Source organism: Mustela putorius, unplaced genomic scaffold (genome assembly GCF_011764305.1).
Source record: "Mustela putorius furo isolate JIRA1106 unplaced genomic scaffold, ASM1176430v1.1 tig00000698_pilon_pilon_pilon, whole genome shotgun sequence".
NCBI classification, from domain to species: Eukaryota; Metazoa; Chordata; class Mammalia; order Carnivora; family Mustelidae; genus Mustela; species Mustela putorius.
In genome coordinates, this window is record NW_025421449.1 from 9,245,539 (window position 1) to 9,268,158 (window position 22,620).

Here is a 22,620-nt window from a genome sequence, read left to right on the forward strand (position 1 = left end):
AAGATGAGCCACACACAGGAAAAACTATTTGCAAGTCATACATCTGATAAAGGATATGTGTACAGAATAAAACACAAAAGCTTTTACAACTCAATAAAAAGGTAGACAGCAACAGATAAAAATAGACAAAATATTTGAACAGACCCCTCCCCGAAGATATGTGAATGCCAGTAAACTCATGAAAACAGGTTCACCATCATTAGTATTAAGAAAATTGAAAATTTAAATCAAAATGAATTATCACTACACATCCACCAGAATGGCTGTCATCAAAAGGATGGACAATACCAGGTGTTGGAAAAATGTAGAGGAACTGGAATGTTTTCACATTGCTTTCAGAATATAAATAGTGCCACCACTTTGGAAAATAGTCTGACTTTCCTAAGCAAGTGAAACATAGATTTACCACACAGACAAACAATTCTGCTTCTAGATATTGACCTACTGATATGAAAACACGTTTATGCAAAGACCAGTACAAGCTGGTTCATAGCAACATTACTTCTAACAGCTCAAAGCTGGAAACAACTCAAGTGTCCATTAGCTAGTAAAGAAATAAACAAACTGGTGCATTCACCCAAAGGCATACTATGTAACAATTAAGAAGGGATGAATGCCTGGTCCATGTAGCAGCAGCACCATAAATCTCAAAAGCCTTTCGCTAAGGGAAGGATGTCAGACACCAGATACAAAGGACTGTAGATCCCGTGATTCCATTTATTTGCAGTTTCTAGAAAAGAGACAATAGATGAGCGTTTGCCTGGCCTGGGGTAGGAGAAGAGTGCCTACAAAGGGACACTAGAGCTTTTGGGGGTGATAGAAATGAACTTGATTGTGGTAGTAAATTCCCAGCTGTAAAAATTGACAACTTACCCAACCGTGCACCTAAAATGGGTGTATTTTATGGAATGTAAATTATATTCCAACAAAGCTACTTTTTAAGGACATGCAGCACACTGGTAAGGGGTTCTTTCTGAGTGATAAAATCAAAGGTAGTTTGTGTAGTTCTTGGTTGTTTCTTCTTTTCCCTCTCAATCAGCAAACACTACATTTGCAATATTCAAGAATTTCCCCACAAAGAACGTTGTGAGAATGACATGAAATTCTGTTCCTTGCAGTTCTTTGCAAGAAGTGGGTGCTTGGTAGATAAAATATTCCCTCTTTATACAAAAATCCCCTCTTCTTAAAGCCATGCCCTTCCAGCCAGCAATCTGATCCTCCCACGCATCTCAGGGCCTGTTGGAGGCTCAGGCCCACCTGGGTGACATGATGCCTTAGCCGGTGCCCTTTGGAGTACAGGTCCCTCTCGACATCAGGTTGTAGCTCTGTCACTGCTCTTACCAGGCTTGCTGGCCACTGGCTTTGTTCCCCAGTGATCCCAGGCTCCCACCACTGTTCTTTCCCTAGCCAGAGTCATAACACTATTGCAGAGAAGGCAGACTTGTTTGCCCCTAAGACTTTGTAGTGTTGCAACAACTATAGGCTTGTGGGCTCTGCAGGTTCAGTGAAGTCTGGGTAGCTTCAAAATAGGAGAAGAAATTGCCAGCATCTTCCATCACTCAGCCCTGAGGAATGGGGTGGAGAAACAGAACAAGGACATTTCAGTTTTGCTGGTGGTAAATCCCAAGGCTCCAGAGTCCGGCCATCCTGTTGCTCGCTTGAGCAGATCTTGAGCATCTTTGGGCCTCTGTGTCTTCATCGCCCTTCATCTAAATAATTTTAGAAAAAGGGAAAGTGCACTATCTGTCACAACACACTGTCCAAGTTGTGAGACTTGGTCTAACTCTTCCTGACCATGCAGATGCTAGCTCAGATTGGGCATAGCCCACCAATAATGGGAAGAGTCCAGAAAAAGGGATTGCCTGTGAGGCAGTATATTTGGAGTCATGGCGGGGGTGGGGGTGGGTGGGAAGACTGGAGAGAAGGATAGGACAGTCTGACAGGAGGGTTCTAGCCAAAAGGAATATCATCAAAATCCTGAAATTGGGCCAGGATGGAATATTACAGACTGAACTTATCCTCCTGTAGGGAGGGAAAGGGAGCAAATATATGAAACAGTTCTTTCCAAACGTGGGGCGATGGCCAGCACAGAGCAAGGAAGAAGAGCAACAGAGCAGGGGAGCCCTGTAGTCAACTCAGGCTTCTGCCTGTGGTCACCTGGCTTTCTGCCAGTGGCAATTTCTAGACCGTGGGCATGAGGAAGGTGGGGAAGTCCAACAGAACTCACAGTCTTGCTGAGTTGAAGGGGTAAAGATGGAAGTTTAGGGAAAGCCACGGTGGCTAGAAGTTATAGAACATGTTTCTGGAACAGAGAAGAAGAGCTCCAGAAATCTGCAGAGGAAGCCCCTTGGGTCTTTAATGAGCGTGGGGCCTTGTTCACATAGCATGAAACACCACAAAATCAGGCGAACTGTCACTAGAAAGTTTTAAGTTGGACAAATCCCGGCACTTACACAGGGTGGGGAGATGTTTGAACACGGATGACAAGAGTGGTGAGTCCTTGGTGGGTATCTGAGCATTCGGTGGGACCTCAGATGGGTCACTCCTAAATATTCTGACCCCGGGTTGAAGGCTGCTCCAACCCTGCCTTAGCACATCTCAGACACCAGCTGAAAGTAACCAAATCATCTGCGAGAAGCTTAATTGCTTTTCAGGACAAAAATCCAACTCCCTTTAAAGGAAGACAACAAAATCCAGACAGTCAACAACATAAAGTTCACCATGACCATCATCCACTGAAAATGACCAGACTCCCCAAAAAGCAAAGAGCCACAGACTGTAAGGAAGATAAACCTGTCAGTAGGAAGAGCTGAGAAACAGCAGAAATGCAGGAACGGGAGTACAAGGATGTTGGAAGAACTGTTCTGTGAAAGCAAAATAGAACCCCACTGGAGAGGCAAGCAGAAGATAAACAGGAGCACATGAAAGTGCAGAGATTCAAATTATACAGTTTCTGAAACGAATACTTCCCTGGCCGGGATTAACAATGCATCAGTTACCAGGAGGGAAAAGATCAGTGAAGTTGAAGGCTTAGCAAATGAATTTATCTACAACGAAGCACAGATAATGAAGACTCAGCAGAGTCTCAGCGAAGGCCAGGCCAGGATCAGCCAGCCAAGCGTGAGCTCGAAAGGGAGGGAGACAGGAAATATTCGGCAAAAATAATGACTGAACATTTTTAAATTTGGTAAAAATGTATAAACCCACAAACCCCAAAAAGCACAACAAATCCCAGGGAAGACAGACACAAAGAAAACCAAATAACCAAATGATAATACATCATCATCAAGTTGCTGAAAATTATATATATATATATATATATATATATATAGAGAGAGAGAGAGAGAGAGAGAGAGAGAGAGAGAGAGAAAATTGCAAAGCAGCCAGAGTAAAAAAGATGGGTTGCATACTGAGCAACAAAAATCTGTGATCATTTTAGAGGAGTGCCTATAGAGAGGGACTGGGAGAATGAGTGAGACCAGATCACGCTGGCCCAGGACAGCTGGTGGTTGGGAGACCACACTTGGAACAGAGCACCCCCACATGTAAGAGGGTGTTTTTGTTGTTAATTTTTCTCTTGTTTTTCCCCTGAGTTTGTAGGTTCAGAAGCAGAGAGGCTCCTTCTGGAGAAAAAAAGAAAAATCTTCATCCTCTCTATCAGCCTCCAGCCTCCTAGAAGACACTTATCAGGGAGCTGGCTGCTCTCCAAATTTCCCTGCCTGGCTCACTGCTCTTAAAATACCCTCGGTCACAGACGCTTCTAGAATGTGAGCTGACCTGGAACACTTTGCGTCAAGGGCAGCAAAGCTTTCAAGTGGTTTCCTGGAACAAGAAAAAGAGAGAGGGAGAGAGAGGTTTTTGAAAATAAGACCTAGCAGATCCCACAAGAGGCACAGAACAGAGAGGCTGATCTTGGAAAGCATGCCAGCTACCTGAATCCCATCTTTCTGCTTAAAATGGGGGCCGCGGCAGCCCTCTTGCAGGGTGCACGCAAGGAGGAATGTAGATTCCATCTGTGAGCTGGGGGCCCAGGGCACGAATACAGTGAACACGCAGTAGACGCAGTCCCCTTTCGTGTTCTAGAGCCTGCTTCTCGGCAGAAGGGCCTGGCCCCGGGGGGCCATGGCACCTTCTTGTCAATGATGCCACCACCTACTGCAGATAACCTATTACAGATGATTCTGGAACATCTTTCTTAACCTCTCTGAACCATTAACAAGGATAGCTGAAGTCACCCCACGGGCCCATGACAGTGACTAAATGTGTTTACGTGCGCGAGGCACCCCACACGGCGTCTACACAGCACAATTCTCGGAGGGTGCTTCCTCCAGCTTCCTCGGCTGAAGGAATTGAAGAGAATTCACAAAGGCCCCCGGATATGTCTCGCGTTGCCTCTCACATCACAGAAGTGGCTTGGCCATTCTGCCTTCTTACATCCCTCCTATTTGTCCTTGGCCAACATCCCACGAGCCTACTTGCATGGGGACCGTGAAATTCAAAAGGGGAAAATGGCCCTCTGTGGACATTAGCGCATGTCGGCACAAAGCAAAGACGTCTTCTCCTCAGGCACCCCCGACGGCATTGTTGCTGTGATGGGCTCCCTCCCATCTCTCCCCCTTCTTGTGTTGATGCACGCCCTCGGTCTGGTATCTACCAAACTACCCAGTTTCCGGAGACACAACACCAGATGGCCCACGGTTAGGTGAGAACAGCCCACCGGGTCCAACAGGAGACACACTAGTCAACACTCTCGTGTGGGCGAGAGGCTGGGATCGGACACCAGGCACACAGATGCCATTTCGGGGGCTCTGTCTCACAGCCCAGTGATCCATCTTTGATTTCAGTCCCTCCTGTGCCCACCCAGACTCCATGGGCATCAGAAGCTTCTCCCACAAGTGCAGCTGAGCGACTCTGTCCCTTTCTCCAGCTCCAGCCAGGATCACTCAGTCTACACAGAGAGGAGAGTTGTGAACCTCTCAGATCCATGGGGCCGCAGCCAGTGCCGAGCTGCCCCAGCTCCTCAGCCTTCCCTCGGATGGCTTGGTGGCATCCCCTGTGCTTCTCAGGGCTCTTGGTGAAACTGGGCCCTGTCCCCTGTGGCAGTGGCCCTACGAAAGCCCCTGTCCGCCTCACCCTCCCTGCTCATTCACGCCTGCTTCCTGTGAGCACCTCCCTGATAAACCACTGGCACCCCAGGCCTTGAGTTGGCATCTGCTTTGGGGAGAGCACAAACTCCAACAATCTGTCAGCCTCTCTAAGAACGGTCCTTGGCTCGCCAGGATATAGTGCACCCTGCAGACGAGAGTGGGCACCTCAGGCCCGAACGCTGGATCTGTGAAGCTCGGGCAGAGCCTCTGTGTCCGTGTCTGTGTAGAGAGCTCCTTGTGAAGGGTGCTCACCAAAGCTCCTGTCACCCCTGAAGTTCTGAGTTTTAGCAACTGGGGTCTTGGACATTGCCCTCAAGTCCCTTCCTTGGACTCAGGTCTCAACTACCTCTCTGCAGCCAGGCGTCTGGGCAGCTCGCTGATGGCTCTGCTGTCCGTCCCCTTCCAGGCCCTGTGGCCCTCCGGAGCCAGAGCCGAGGCCGAGCGTCCAGGGTTCCGCCTGTGCTGTGGCCATTTCACTTCTCTACACTAGGCTGTGCCTTGCCAAGGCTGCCTGCGGCCCGGGGCTGTGGCTGCACTCTGGGGATCAGCGCCCCCCCCAGACATTCACATCACCCCACTCAGCAGACCTCACCTCCAGACCTGGCTCATCTTCAGGCTCCGGGCACCGGGACACGGCTTAGGATGCCCGTGAGACAAAGTGGCTTCATCACAGCCTGGGAAGCTGCAAGAGCCCTGGGGTCCAGGCCAACCTCTGACTCATAGGGTCGTTCATTCATCTAGAGCCTATTTAAAAGCCTGGATTCTTCCAGCCACTCTATAGGATCTGGGGATATAGCAAAGAAACGTTTCTGCTCATGGGAGTCAGAGTCTCCTGGGGGGCCACGCACACGAGTGGGTGGTGACAGTAACCGGGCTGTGAGTGGGGGGTGGGGGTGAGAAGGATGGGGAGCAGAGAGGACCAAGGAGGTACGATGTATCAGATGTTTTCATGTCCCATCCCACATCTTCCTGGCCTGCCATTTGTTCTGGCCACTGCTGCCACGATGTCTTAGATAGGGCCTGGCGGTACCAAACCCCACATCCTCCTGCCTCCTGTCCCACAGCCCATCTGACAACCACGGAGGAGATGTCAGTGAGTGGCTCAGCCATACTGACACGCGTGAGCAGGCAACCCACCCTGAGCCAGCCAGACCTGCAGGGCATATGAGCTGCTCACCACTACCTAGGGTATAAAATTCACAGATGTATTCCAGAAGTTTCCTCCGAGTGGCCCCAATTGCTGGCAGCTCTAACCAGTTCAGGGACACATTTCATAGACTGGCTTCTCCTTTCCTGTTCCACTCTTTCCAGTCTTCCCACCCTGAGGTTGTTTCCCCAAATACCTGCAGGCAAGCCCTTGACCTCGGAGCTAGTGGAGGGGACAGGGATTGGGGAGGAAGAGGACAAGCCGAGTACGGGAGGGCGAGAGGAAGGCCTGGAGCAAGGTGATTCCTGAACCCTGAGCAGGGGTGGATGAGGTGAAGAATGAACTGAACGGGGTCCCCCATCCAAGGGGCAGACACCAAGAGCCCAGTGGTAGATGGAGGAGAGAATGTGGTGCCTCCCGGGCGCTCCGAGTGGCTCACTCAGGTGAGAGGTGATGCTGGAGAAGGGGGCAGGTTCTGATCATGACTACCTTGAACGCCGGCTGGAGACTTCATTTTGGAAGCAAGCACCAAAGAGTGTTGGGTTTAAGAACACAAGGCACAGCCTTTCTGCCCAGGGGCCTACCCACACCTCACCTGATACTGCGCTCGAGAAGAGCCGGGCACCGACACCGAAGCTCGCTGGGCCGGCTGTTAGTGTTTCCCCAGGTCCAGGGGAAGTAACTGAGGCACAGAGAGAGTAGTCACCTGCCGACCCACACACAGCAAATAAGGGGTGGAGACAGGTGGCAGGTGAGTGTGGAGGGTTCCAGAGGCCCTGTGCTTGGTCACCAGACTCTGTGGTGTCCTTTTGCCTCCTCGCACGCTTCCCTTTCTCTAGATCAGGGCATCTCAGCCCCGGGGTGGTTTTGCATGCGGTAGATAGTTAGCAAAGTCTGGAGACATTTTTAGTCATAGCTAGGGGAGGATGGTGCTGCTGGCAGCTAGTGAGTAGAGCCCAGGAGAGCTGCTAAGTGCCCTACAAGGCACAGCACAGACCCCATCCCGGCCAAGAACCATCCAGGTCAACATGGTAGGTAGTCTTGTCAAGGAAGCTGAGAAGCCCAGCTCTAGGCGGTGCCGTCTGGCTTACAGCTCCTCCCTCTGCTTTGGCTCCTTTTTTGTTCAGAGCTGAGTGGCAAGAGGTCAGGACCAAGGGGAAGAGAAAGGAAGGTGGGAGGAAGCCTACCAGCCAGTGGGAAAAACCCCCTGCTGTCCTCAGTGCCCCTGGTGCTTTCTTAACTGCGGAGGCACTAGAAGGTCCGTGTTCCTGTAATGAATTAAGCACATTTAATAATTCCACACAAGGGACAGGACAGGTAGAAACCTTCCGTGCTGGCCCAGGGTACGCGCAGCAGTCAGGAGTGCGGGCGAGCGCTCTGGGACACCCGAACAGCCCGTGCAACAGGGCATTTTGAATTGGGAGGACCAGACGTGCCATGGAAATTCCATCACACGGCCATTAGAGCAGTAAAACCCAGATCTGGGGAGGGTAGAGCCGGGTGCTGCCTTCCAGCTCAAGAGGTCAAAAAGACCTCCAATTGACTTTATGAAACGGGCCTTTTTCACATTTCCAGCAAGATAGAGGAAAAACAGAGCCCAAGCAGCAGTTGCAGAGCGCTGGACCAAGCAGAACGCACAGGCCGGTGGGATGGGGTCATGCCCTCAGCCGGAAGGAAGACCCAGGGGGTCTGCCATTCCTCTTTGCAGTCTCTGGAAGCCTCCCTGTTGGTAACAGGGGGTACCCATCCAACAGTTTAGTTTTCACATTCACAGAGGGACAGTAGGAGGGTCCATGGTCTGACAAATGGGAGTGCGCAAAGCTCTTCTAGGAAAACCTTCTGCAGGGTGTCTGGGTGTCTGGGTATCGGGGTACCCATGCCCTGCCCTGCTGTGAGCCAGCCAACCCCTGCCACACCCGTCTGCACCACCCACGTCCACAGCTGTGGCCCCGGCAGCCACGTCAACACTCACTGGGGTGTTCAAAGCCACAGCCCCAGAGTCCCAGCGCTCACCAACACACCCATGTTCCCATAGCGTCTTTTGGGGACTGTCCCAGATAAACAAAGCTGGTCACTGGCTAATGGGGTAAGGACAGATTTACTCAGTAATAACCACTATAATAGGAAAAAGACTTGAGCATGAACTGAACTGAGCTTCCATTTACACCTACGGATTGGGGATTTGAAAGGGAGCCTGAGGGAGAGGGAGAAGGTTCTGAGCAGGAGCTCAGGAGAGTTAGGAAGTGCAGACAACAAAAGGCAGGAAGAGGGTGCTGACCCGCCCACAGGGACCCCTTCTGGATTTGCTGTCTGTGCCTGGTAAGTTAAGCTCCTCCCCTCCCACAGAGGCTACGAGGTGGGGCCCTCTCTTCAGAGGATGACTGGGACCGTCAGTTTTTCTGGTAGCCTGGAGCTTTCCCACGCTCTGAACAGGGCCAGAGTCACCCTAGGAATGCATCCATGAGCCACTAGAAACTATGTTCATGTTTGTTCAGGTCTCCACAGGCCACGGTTGAGGGCTAGTCAAGAAGAGGCCTCAGAGGAGACTGGATGGGCTTTGGTCAAGGAGAGGGTCCCAGTCAGTACTCAAAAGTTACCAAAATACCTGGATGTCCATCATGGTGGTCTTACTTCTCAGACTCCCGTGTACTCCCTGAGGAGGCTCCAAGTCAGACCACACAAGCTGCTTCCTGTTATCACGTTGACATCGACCGCTCTGGTCAGGGGCCCAGCCACCGTGGGGTAAGAATCCATCCAGATCTATGGCATGGCCAGATATGTGGCCCCTAAGGCTGCGTCATGGTGGCTAACTGAGAGCCAGAGTACTCAAGAACCATCGTGCACACGGCCCAACATCGGCCCAGGGTCCGGCTTCCCTCAGAGCAGCTCTGCTCTGTGGGGAGAGGAGTTCCCACCCCCTTTTCCGGACAAACCCACCACGGCAACCCTCCCCACACAGGCTCAGGGCGCAAGTCTTGCCCATCAGACAGACACACCTGCAAGACGCAGGCTGGGCCTTGCTTCCTGGTGAGTAGGAACCTGGCCTCTCTGCCTCTTCTGCACCTCTTCCTGCAGACTGAGGGAAGCCGCGGCCCCTCCAGGCCAGCCCACCCCTCTGTCCTGGGGGGCCCATCGCCTGGGTCCTTGGGGTAGCCTGACTGGGTGCACACCCCTGCTCCACGGCTGGCTCTGGGGTTGTGCCAACTGGGCAAGCAGCAGGGATATCAAGTAATAGCCTCTTCATACGACAGACATTTCTTTCTCATGTGGCTCTCGGAATGGAGGAAGTCTGGAGCTCCTGCTGGGGTTCCTCTCCACCAAATTTCCTCTGTTTTGTCGTTCTGCCATGGGGAGCTTCCATCCCTAAGACCATCTCAAGGTCCCAGAAGGCCGGTGCGGCCCCAGCCAGCAGGCCCCGCCAACAGCTCCCAGGAAAGGAGGAAAGAATATGGTGTCTTTGGAGGAAGCAACCAGAGCCCACTGTCTTTCCAGGAAGATCCTGGAAGGGGGCGCGCCATATTCCATTCTCATCTCAGGGACAAGTTCTTAGCCAAGCCTCAAGGGAAATGGGGGAATGTGATCTTTCTTTTGGGTGGCTGGAGCCCAGATAAGAATCGGGGGGCCCTGTTACCAAGGAAAGAAGGAGAAAGGGTTTAAGGACATGAATCACAGCTTCTGCTCGGTGGGTGGCGTAAGCCAGGCTCTGCCCCCACCGAGCCTGCCAGTTTGCTCTCTTCCTGTGCACAGCTGAGCAAATATTGGTACCCAAATTTTGGCTGCCAGGGTGAGGAAAGCAGGAGGCCCCACTCAGACCCCCACATCTGGGCCTCACAGTCACGGCTGGCCTCCCCCACAGAGGCCCACGCATGGGGGTGGGTCTTCTTGAAAGCAGCCCTGATTCCCACGCCCCTCCGGCCCTGGTCTGTGGCTCTCCTGGGCGTTCTGGGTGCCTCAATGATGCCATTCCACCCCTCTGGGCCCTCGGCCTGGAATTCCTCCTCCAAATCTTCCCACAGCCAACTCCTTGTCATTCCGTCTCAGCCTCCGTCTTTGGCTTCCCCTGGCTCCTTCGACCTTGAGCCATTGTGGTCTGTGCTCCCTTCCGTTTTCTCCGCTGTGCTGCTCTCTACCCGGAGTCAACTGGCTCATCTAATTTGTTCTCCATCTTCCCACTCTGTAAATAAACTGGAGGTGGAGATGCAGCCTGTTTGTTCCCTGCAACACCTAGAAGGGTGCCTGGTGCTTACAAGGCGATCAGTCAGTATGTTCGAATGAATGGTTGATAGATTAATAAGTGAGTGAGGGGATGCGAGAATGAATGGAACCTTCGGACCTTCCTCTGACACTCACGCGATGAGCCTTGCTGCTGCTCCCCACAGCCCGCTGCCCAACTTGGCCACCGCCCGGACGTTCTCCCGCCCAAGTAGGTTCAAGAGGGAGGCTGCCCCTGCGATGCTCCAGGCAGCATGGGTACTTGAACAGAGGCAGCTCGTGGCCCTCGGTTTCGAGGTTCTAGGGTCTGCTCAACCACACGCCATCTGGATGACTGAGAGGACATGACGTGATGGCTTTTAGCCCTGCTTTCCGCACTGCAGCAGAGGAGTCAACCGCTGTCTTCTCCTAGTCACTGGGCTCAGAGGTCATGTGCGTCTGACTTTAGGATATGGTGGCATTTTCATGTGGGTTTCCCCTTCCTTCCTCCCCCTTCCCTCCTTCCCGCCTTCAGCCCTTCATGACTAAGTTTCATGATTTCTTATCTAAGGGAAGAGACTGCCGTATGTTTTAGCCCTATGGGTTAGAGTCTCAAGAAGAACCCACTCCCCCCTTGCCCCAAGGTTGATGAAAAGGGCTCAGCACTTGGGATCAGTGCAACAAAATCAGTTCATCCCACTCCTTGTATTATTTTATTCAAGTAACTGCCCACCCTAGAGACTCCCAGCCACCCTGGAGACCCCAACGACTAATACTCAGAACAAATGTCCTCTCTCTCTCCTACCTGGACAAGTTAGAGTGCCCCTCCTTCTTCTGTAGTACTTTGTACATTCATCTACTACAGAGCTTACCCTGCCGACTATGGCCAGCTCTTTGGTGCATTAATTCATCCATCCACCATCCTCCATCCATCCACCCTCCTCCATCTGTCCATCTGTGCATCCATCCACCCATCCTCCATCTTCCATCCATCCTCCATCCTCCATCCATCCATCTGTCTGTCCACCAATCCATCCATCCATCTACCATCCTCCATCTATCCATCTGTCTGTCCACCAATCCATCCATCCATCCTCTATCCTCCATCCAGTCAGCAAGCATTTTCTAAGTACCAATTACTACTGGAGAGGAGGAGACAAACAAGGGCATGATCTTGACTCCTATGGACCTCAGCGCATGCCCATGAAGGGGGGATAAGCAAGAATGGACTGGCCAAGAGGTGCACCGACCTCAGTATTGGTGAACATTGGGAAGATCCTCTGGGGAAGCTGGGCTCAGGGTTCCGAGAGCTTAGGCATCAGGCAGGGAGGGAAGATGGCCACTTATGGAGAGAAGGGAGGAGTGGACATTGGGGAGGAGGCAGTGCCTGGAACAAGCTGCTTCATACCCAGTCATTACCCACTGGGAGGGTGAGTTAGATGAAGCGTGATAACAAAAATATGATTATTTTTGAGAATGCACTGTACTCATGTTATTTCCTTGAATTTTTTGAAGTCTGGTCATAGGGTGACTTATCTTTGCTTTACAGATGAAGAGACAGGTAAGCATTTTCTAGGAACATGTCCCAAGGCCATACAGCTAGCGAAAGACAGCATCAGAGCTCAGGCGAAGAGCAGCTGACTCCACAGCTCTTGCTCTCACTCCCAGGCTGCACACTAGCCATCGAGTAGTCCCATGTGGAGAGGAAGAGGGGTGGAAAAGAGGGAGGGGGCGGAGCTCTGCAGTGCACCATGCCCAAGGCAAGGGGGAGCCATTGAAGGCTATTGAGCAGAGGAGGATCACATCTGACTCTTAACCTGGACTGTGGGTTCTTAGGAAGCAGAACCTGGGGGTCATTTGTCTGTATGTCCTCAACCCCCCGTACACAGCCTAGCACAGAGAATGTTTGCTGCATGACTGAAATAAATCAGGGAATTCATGAATGGGTAAAGCAGTGTGGTATTGTCAGACTTTGGAATACAAGTGTATCTGTGAGGATTAGATTTAGCAGTATGTGATAGAAATCCCATCATAGTGGGACAAAATGTGGTTTAAAATCTACTCTGTAAAGAAGTCTGTAGACAGGCAGTTTGAGGTTGGCACAGTGCTTCAAAAGGGTGAAGGACTAAATCTTCAATTTTGCTGCCCTTCCATTCTGGCACATGGCTCTTATCCTCAAGGCCCAAAATAGGTGCTTGAGTTTCAGCCATTATATCACCATTCCAGATAGCAGGAAGCAGAAAAGGAAGGAGGAGAATCTGCCCCAGTCCTTTTAAGAGACTTCCCAAAGTTGCCATCCAACTCTATCTCATGGGCCAGAACCTTTCTAACACCACAGGGAAGGGTGAGCCTTAGCTGGAGACATTGCTATCCTGAACATATGTTGTTATTAAGAAGAGGGATCATGGATGCTGTTGAAAGCAACCAGCAAACTCTGCTACTAGAAGTAAGGGACTTTGTGCAAACCTGCATGCAGATGGCATCTCTTCCTGGGGAAAGAAATGCCCCTTTACCTCCTGGGAAAGCAGTTATTTTCAGGAGCCCCAGAAGAGGAATATGTGGCCACTATTGGAGGAGATTACATCTTCCTGATAAATGGAAGCCACTGAACTCCCGGGATTGCCTGTGAGTATGGGAGATAGGAGCTCCTGGCTGGTTCTGGGCTACCGGCCCCAACAGCTGAGCCTCCTTATCACTGCCAGATCAGGGACCGCTTGACAAGACCCATTAAAGGGACCAGGCTGGGATTCTGCTGGTGCCCTGAAGCTGGGTGTTCAGAACCGGCTACTTTCTGACAGAGAAGATAACAAGGCCTGGGCCACCCTGGGGACACTGGAGAGTTCAGAAGCTTACCCCGAGGCCAGGTCCCAAGCCCCTGCTACCCGCGGAACTCCCACACCACAGCCCATGACAGGCCGGCCAAGTTCAAAGGCACCTTCCACAGTGGGGTGAAGACACCATGCAGAAGTCCCGGGGAGGCAGTGACTCGCCCACTCCCCATGCCTAGGTGGATAGGCCTGCAGGGCGGTGCCAGGAAGCTCCGGGAGATGGGCAGTGTGCCTGAGGCTAGAGATGGCACGTGGGGAACGTGAACCCTTGGCAGGATTTGAACCTGACTCCTTGATGGTGCCGATTCTGGGTTTCTGTGAACTGCAGCCAGGATGTCTTCCATAGGAGGGGGCTCATATCTGGGTTCTTCTCCTTCAGCTCCTGGGTCCCCTGTCATTTGGGCCAGAGGCCATTTCCTACCTGCTCCACCATTAAACCCGGTAAAATTGAGCTGGTATTCTGTTTTGAAGAGAGTTTTCAACAATCCTTTGTTTGTTCCCAAGGAGGCGGGCAAAGTGGGCCTTATTATTGGGGTGCAGAGAGGGTTGGGATATCCATCCAAGCCCTTCAGGGTGTGAGGGGTGAGGCTGAAACTAGAAAGGCTAACAGGCAGGGAGGAGGCTTCACTAAGACCAGGGCACTTTGGAGGAGGAGCTCCCCTCCCAGCAGGCCCGTACCCATGCACCTCCCACCCTCCAAGTCCAGACCCAGCCAAGACTGTCCATGAGACATGGTCAGGGCCTGCCTGGACTCTCCCCAGGGATCCACGGCTTCCTGGTCTCAGGTGCCTACCCCAGCTTCCCAGCCTGCAGCCCGGACAGGTGACACTTGGGATATCCAGGTGTTTGGCCGGTGGGAGCCCCCATCAGCATGTGCTCCTGGTCTCTGCTGATTCCCAGGGGAACGAGTGGATGTCATCCATCCCTGTGCTGCCTGGGCAGACCAGGAGGAGAGGCGGATGGCAATAAAGGCCAGGGGTAACTCCCAGATCCCTGCAACAGAACTGAGGAAGACAGGACCTTCACAGTCCCTGTGACCCCCAACCAGCAACAGCACAGACACAGCACCCCAAGTTCCAGCCCAACAAGCTCGGTCTTTTTGAATGCAAACATTCCTATAAGGAGGATCGCTTGGAGTGCTGAAGGCCTTGACTTCCTCATCTGTAAAATGGGGACGAGCATCTCTTCCACTCGAGGGAAGCTGCTGTGAGAGCCTGTAGGAGAAATAGCCGGTGTCACGGCTGAAACAGAGTGTATGGCCCCAAAGTGTTCGGGATTGTGGGCCTGAGCCTTGAGAGTGGCAGCTTTGGGGGTTCAGCCAAGGAAGGATAGCTGAGGTTGGGGAGCTGCCGGTGTCCCTCGGAGAGCTGTGCTGCCACCATAGTCACCCCCAGTGCCTGCGCAACCTGTCCAACCACCCATGGAGGGTTCTGAAGCAGGGGTCTCATTTTGGGGGGCCACCATTGGGTGGAGCTGGGTGCCATTGGGTGGTGGACAAGAGGCTGGGCTGAGAGCTGAAATTGGGCTTTGTGGGGAGGAGATGGAAGTTACCCTGAGTGGGGTGCCCTGAGCTAGAAAGTGAGATCCCAATGGCCTGCTGGCCCCCACTGCTTCCTTCCCTAAACACCTGCTCTTGCCATCATCGTTCCCTCTGTCTTTGAACAACATGCTTTCTATTTTGTGCAGCCACTGCTCCTTCTTGCTCTAATTTGACCCACTCTAAGGCATATATGATAATCCATTTTACAGAAGAGACCCCATCGTTCACGAGGGATGAACAGGACAGGTTTCCCTTTGCCTTGCATTCTCTACGTGCAAATGACAGACAGTATCTGGTCCTAGAAAATCACTGCAGACCACACCTGTCAAGGTCCTGAAATGAAAGAAAGCTTAGCAAAGGAGTTGAATGCCGTGTGTGTTTGTGTGTGTGTGTGTGTGTGTGTGTGTGTACAGAAAGAGAGAGAGACAGATAGTAAGAACCAGTGATTAAATCCTGCTGGACATTCTGTTAACAAGTGTATTTTGTGCTTCTGAGTGTTTTCTACATTTCTTACAATACTATTTTTGTAATTAGATCTAAAAAAGGATCAATAAGCACTACTAAAATAATTTTAAATAATGAGAAAGGGGAAATGGATTGTAGGGAAATCAGCATGCATTTGGAATCAGGAAGCTTGGTTCCAGCTCTGAGTCTCTCCCTGCCCAGCTGTGTGACCTTGGCCATGCAGCCTCCCTCTCTGGACTTGAGTTCTCTCGTCCACAACTCAAGCATTGGCCCGGGAGCTCCTATAGAGGCTTTCCACACTGGCTCTGTCTTTTGAATAGTCACTTTAAGGAGAAAGCAGATCAGGGATTCCTCATCTGAAACCCTAAAATCCCTGACATCGAAACCTTGGGGTTCTGGAGTCAGGGCATGGCCATGGCCACTCCCTGCTACAGGGAAAGACAGAAGAGGCAGGTCCCTGTGAATCTGACAAGTTGTTTCCAGCTGCTGCTAACATGTCATTAGCAGGATTTTCCTAAACCTTACATCCACTTTCCAAAGTTGTGCAGAGCAGGCACAGTGGCCCTCTTGTCCTCCTCTGAGATCCTCCAGGACTCCGTGCCTGAAGAGGAAAGAATGCGTGCTCGGATTTCTGACCAGAGCACTGCCTCTCCTAACTGGTTCCTTGCAGGTTACAGTTTAGAGGCCTCACTGAGACGTCTGGACTCCCTGATCCCTGCTTTCACTCTGGGGCTGTGTCTCTACTACTTCCAGATGTTTACACAGCTGGCTGGATTACTTAACTGCATTGACATCATACACCTTGATATTTCCTCTACACAGAAACAGTTCAGATGGGAAAGAAACTGGCTATTGAGAATCCGTGCACCGTGGAACTAACCGAAAGAACATTCCAATTCACCGAGGAGGATTTGTTTGCATGTATGGTCCCCACAAAAGTGCATGGGCATCAGTTTCCCCATCTATAAATTGGATGGGGGTGGGGTTTGGACTGCTTCAGGGTTCCTTTGGGTGCACGCAGTAGATGTGAAGTTGACCGATTTTGATCCTAAGTCCTGGAATAGACTCCTGACTTTATTCAACTGGTAACTACTCACAGAGCACCCGCGATGAGCCAGCTGATGGGGTAAGACTAGGTAGACACAAAGAGGGAAATACAGATGTGCTATGACTGTCCCCAAGGGACCCCTGTGTGTCAGGCTCTGTGCAAGGACTTGTGGCTCGTGTCTTTTTCTTAGGCTGTGTTTCTCTCCGTATTAGAGATAAAGAGATCAAAGCTCAGAGATGTTAACGAGTTCACCTACTGTCATAAAATCTGGGGCATCCAGGGATTCCAACCCACGTGGGATTGATTCCAGAACACATACCCTTAAGCATTGCTCCATACGGCTCTCCAAACATTTCCTGCCCTCACAGACCTTCTCGTCCAAGAAGGGGTGTTAAGTCAAGTCAAGAATGAACACCTATACTACTGGAACTGACAAGTGCCACACCCAAATCATGCATCGAGTCCTAGGAGGGCCCTGGCCTTGCGGGAAAGGCTGCGTGGAGAAAGGGCCATTTGCACTAGGCTTTGAAGGTTGAGCAGGAGTCTGTCTGGCAGGGGCAGCTTTGGGGAGGCCTGCGCTATCACCAGCTGATGGCAGGGGGCAGGCCCTGCACAGGCTGCTTCTACCACTTTCTCGTTTGAGACACAGTGACAGGTCCTGGGTCTAGATGACGCCTTGCGTCCAATAGTGGCTTCCGGGCACAGCCTCTCCCTGGCCGTCAGCTCTGTAAGGCTGGGCTCCGGGCCTGCCTGGGTCTGTGCCTGGCCCCTGGCACTGAGCAGGGCACAGTCCGTACTCCCTAGACAAGTCCACTTTGGTTCTGCGGGACGTAGTCAGCCAGCCGCCGCAGTGACAGCATAAACAGCCACCACTGGTGGGGCTTATGTGCCAGACCTATGTGATGTTCTCTCCGTGCATCATCTTCTTTAATCTGCCCAAAGCCACGGTCTGAGTAAGGAGCTATTATTTTCCCTACTTGACATATGAGGTTAAATAACTTGTCCAAGGTCACACAACGAACAAGTGGTAGACTTGGGATTCATGCCCAGGCCTGTGGGACTTCAAAGCCTCTGGCCTTACCCCCTCTGCCACCAGTTTCTCTTTGTTGTGGCCTCGCTGCCCTCTTCGTCCCCCAGGGAGACAGGCTTTTGCAAGCAGGCCCGAGGTACCACAGACCTTTCCAGCACATCCTGCCCCTTGGTCCTCCCACATCTGTTTATCATTTTCCCCCACTCCGGAGCCGGCCGGGCCCTGCCTCCCGTCTCGCCATAATTCAGATGGAAGCCAGGGCCTGGTGACCGAGCCTCTGAGCTGGCCGAGAGTAAGGACAGCCTGGTGCACACTCATGTTTGTTTTGTTGGCCTGTAGCATGCATTTTTCAGAGGCGGGGACGCATGGATGCCACCTGAGCCTCCCCCGGCTTCTTGCCCTGGCCTGCCAGACAGCCCTGCACCACGGCCCTCAGCTCTGGGGAAGGTGAGAGGAGGGGCGCCCTGCTTCCCGCCCTCCTGGCTGGCCCCCCTCTCTTCCTCTCCCAGATACCATTGCCTGCCTCCCTCACTCTGCTGCAAGCCTCCACCAGGATGGAATGTCTCTTTCTCTTCTGAGCAAGAACAGGGGCAGCTCTGGAAAGTTCTGAAAGCAGCATTTTTTTTTTTTTTCAAAGCACACTCTCTAAAATGACCACCCTGAGAGATGCCTTGCAGAAGGAGGAGGAGGAGGGAGAGGAGGAGAAACAGCAGCAGCAGCAGCAGCAGCAGCAGCAGCAGCAGCAGGTTATGGGAGATGCTGCATTCTCTGTCCTCACTTGCAGAACTTCCCTGAACACTGGAGCCATGCAGGCACTGAGAAGTCCTGCAGCATTTCCCAAGTTATGCTTTATCCTAAGAACACTTATTCTGAATTCGAGAACACAGACCAAGGCTGGAGGGGACACTGAGGCTCAGGCAGGAGACATTTTCTAGAAGGGCACATACCCTCCAGCAGAAGACCCTCTTCTCCGGAGACCTTTGTGGTGCGGAGCCCTTCCCCCTGCTATGTGCTTTGGGCTTCTCTTGGTGACGCACCTCCTTGCCCACTCACGGATTCCCAGCTACACTCAGAAACCCCAGAATGGACTTGTCTTGGTTGTCCCCAACCCCAGTCTGGGGACAGCTTCAAGGAGGCTGGGGTGGACTCCTCACAAGCATGTTGCACTTCTGCAGATCTGCTCAGGACTGTAGGAAGCCACTGTCACTGAAGGTATGCAAGGCCAGATGTGCTGACTGACAGGGGAGCTAACCTCTTCCTACCTTTTGAATGTACCTGGGGAGAAATGAGTGGCCCTGGTCAGGCCTTGCAGGAGCAAGGCCCTGTGACAGCCCCCATCACATTTCAGCACACAGATCTGCTTCTGAGTCTGGCTCCCCAGCCAGAGGGGCACGTAAGGACCTTTCTATGTGGATCTGTCCCCAGCGCCTGAATATGTCTGGTCCATAACAGGAACTCTGTGCAGGTTTATTGAGTAAGCGTGAAATTTAGGTCAGTGCCTGTTACAGGTTGGGCTCTCGGGGAAGCAGGTTCTCAGTGGGAGATTAGTGTGGGATGTTAATTAGGGGAGGTTCTCGGGATTCACTCCCGCTGGAGGAGGGAACAAAGTAGGAAGAAACTGAGGGAGAAATCCGGCCTCATGAGGTAGTCACAGCAAAGCCTCCACTGGCCCCGCGTGGAGCCCGGAAGCTAGCAGCTCTTCAGAATGGTTCTGAGTTTAGGCAAAGGGACTTGTCTCCTCTACTCTGTGGCTGGTCAGTGAATGTAGGCTGCCCCAGGGAGAGGTGTGACCTTCACAGTGGAGCTTTCTTTAGCCCAGTTGTTTCCTAAAGTGGGCTGACTGTGGAGTGCTCTCAGCTGATAACCTTCCCAGCAGCCGGAGAAGAAAGTCTGTTGGTCCTGCATGCCCAGGACAGATCATGACAGTCCCATACTGAGACCTCTCCCCCGTAGCCTGGCCACCCACTGATTCCAGCTGCCCACTCTACTGTTTCCTTTTCCAGTTTCCCTCAGTGCAGGCGAGGGGCTCCTCCCAGGGGCAACCCTTGCGTAGGGCTGCTGGGTCAGGATGTGGTCACGCTCTGTAGTCAGCCTTGGACTCCAGAGACATGGAGCAAAGAGAGCTGGAGCTGTCCTCAGCAGGACACACACCTGGCTCCCCTTGACCTTGTGGCTGCTACAGGCCAGAAGGCACATTTGAGACCCCTCCCTCCCCAGCCACCCTCCCGCCACCACCCAGGCCCTGGGTCTGGGCTTTGGATTCAGACTCTCAACACTTGGTCTCTCTGCATTATCATCCCTAAAGAAGCTCTAGACCTTCCTGGCTTGGCCTCTGCCTGTTCTGGACCTAGCGCAGCAGCCCTGCTGTGAACGAGGACAAGCACCCACAGCTCCTGCAGCTGTACTGAGGGGCAGCACTGGCTTGTGGGGAAATGGAGCTTGGTGGGGCCACTTGCTCAAGTTTAAGAGCATGAATAATTGTACGCTCTTATGCAGCGTCCTGTGCCTCCCAGCACCAGTTTCTTCATCTGTAAATGAGATCGATGAGAGGCACAGAGGAGGCCCTCTGGTTACCGTTCTCGAGAAGAACAAGGGAGGGCGCGGTGTGGGTGATGCTGCTCGGCGGCACGGGCCAGCGAGGGTCAGGCTAGGGCTGGCACTGGGGCGAGTCAGCGTGTAGTGGTTAAGAACAAGAGCGCAGCCCGGCAGGTCCTCCATCCATCACACACGAGTTCGGTGACTTGGGCAAATTGCCACACCTTCGGCTGTTTGTTCCCTGGTGGTGAAGCAGAGATGATGGGATTCACCTCAAGGGGCACTTCATAGGGCAAATTAGAGTGGACACAGCAGAGTCAACACTCAGCACTCGTGCGTTTTGTTCTCTTTACTATGCTCAATTCTGCTCAACTCTGTGTCACAGATCTTGTCATCACCCCACACAGCCTGGCCCATCCCCTGTGGGACGAATACACTTTGCATCATCTCGTGAGTAAACTGGAAGTCCAGACCTATCCGTGCAGCCTGCTACTTCAACTTAAGAGTCTGAGCTGGTCCCTCCTTCATCGAGCCCTCTGAGAAGCCGGTGAGGTTCCAGGGAGGAAGAAATGGATTGCTCAGTCGGCAGCTTTCCCCTGCTGTTGTCTGAGCTGGACGAGGACCCCATTAATGAAGGAGTCTAGCCTTTTCCCAGCAGGAGAGGACGCTGGGCATCCTGGAGCAGCCTGGAACGGCAGGAATCCCCAGCTCCTAATGGAAGGGGATGGCAATCCAAAACACTGTCCATTAACAGTATCTGCTGTGTCCTCTGCTGCTCCCCCCAGGGTGCTTCTTGCCATCTCCCAGGGCCCAGTCTCTGCAGAGATGGACATCTGCAAGATGTCCCGGGATTCCTTGTTAGCACTGATGGAGATTCTTATGCTGCAGAAGGGCTTGGCTACAAGTCACGAAGAGGCTTTCTCTGTAGGCTTTTGAGAAGGGAGGAAGGGATGCTAGGTGGGCAGTGGGCTGGTCTCCAAGAGGAAGCTGTTAGTTAATATGCAGGGATCCATAGGGCTTTGGTGGCCCCAGCCGAAGGGTGGACATGCAGTAGCAGGAGGGTGCATATGTAGAACTGGGGAGATTTGGTGAGGCCACCACTTCATGGTTTGGAGGTAAGCATTGGTGGGGAAGTCTGTTCAGTTCCAACCTGAGCCCTGATCAGCAAAGGTTGAAGAATAAAGGCCAGCTCCCAGATGGGGTATGTATAGGAACTAGAGTATCAGAAATTCTGCCAGAGGGGCTGGTCAAGGAGTAGGATGATGGGCACTGTGCATGGGAGGGGGTAGGCGTGGGAGCTATCATTTCAGCTATCATCCAGGGAAGGTTGATAGTGCCTGGATGGGACCACAGAGGTGGGGGAGGGAGGAAGTCATACCCAAGCACAAGGCTTAGGAAAATAGTAGTCAGACCTTTTTGAATCACTAACTAAATTGCATGTTCAAGTTCTTAAAACCTTCCAGTTGTTACCCAGAAGCCTATGTGCCCTGGAAGGTTCTTTCCCCTACCATGCACCAACTTCCCCTCCTCCCTATGGCTGGCTATTATTCGTTTCTCTCAATTCCTCCAAAATTCTACCAAATTTTTTCCCCACTGCGGGGCCTTTGCATATGCTGCTTATCTGGCAGGAAAGCTCTAGCTGCCTTAGGCTTCAATACCAGGCCGCATCCTGTAGTTCTCAAAGTCTTGACATGAATCAATTCGAGAGAAGGGCCGTTCCTGCTCAACTTATCCAAAATTACCCCCGCCACCCCATTATTATCTGTTTTGGCCTCCTATTTAACTTTCTGTAGGCCTCTTATAATTTATGCTTGTTTTGTTTATTCAGTAGTTTGTTTATCGTCTATCTCTCAAGGAGGGTAGAGACCTTCTCCTCTCTCTCTCTCTCTCTCTCTCACTTACCATTATCCCCAGTCCCCAATATTTGGGAAGCGTGCAGTGAGTGTTGGCTGTTATTCCCACTATCTTATACTCCTGGCAATAAATACCACCTGAATGTTGAGTGAACATGGAGACTCACTCCAGTCCCCACTAGCTGGAGGGGCTGTGACAGCACATGTGTCGCAGGCCCTAGATGGGCGGGGAGCTCCGCGCTGCCCCGTCTCTGTGTCCCTGACCCTTTCAGGAGGCCATCTCTTCCCGCAGTGTGGGGCTCGCGAGTCCCTGGCCCGCGATCACTCAAGGTTCCATCCTGCCTCTTCCAGCCTTGCCCGACTGCGGGAGTCATCCTGCCGGTTTCCCCCCAGCACACATACTGTCATCTCTTCACCGTGAACTGTATTTAAAATGTAAATAAAAAAAGGCTTTTAGGAGATTTAACTGTTTCCCTTGGTATTTAAATTATTCAATTATAACTAAAGCTATTAAAATACAGTTAATTAAAATTGTTAGATTGTTTTCCTTTGCACTGATCACAGCATTGCCCGACTTCTCCCTCTAGCTGTTTAATTCCTATTAAAAATGATAATGCCTCGCTTTATTCATAAATGCAGCAACCTTCCCGCACATTCTTCAAGTGATCTCCTCAATACAAACCGAGCTGTTTTCTTTTCTTCTAGCAGTGAAGCGGAAATTTTGCTATAGTCTTTAGAGGTTTAATCAGCAGTAAAAGGACTCAAAATTTAAACATTAGCATTACCGAGTCACAACAAATAATACAGGCTCCTGTAAAAAACTGCCTAACTCTGAC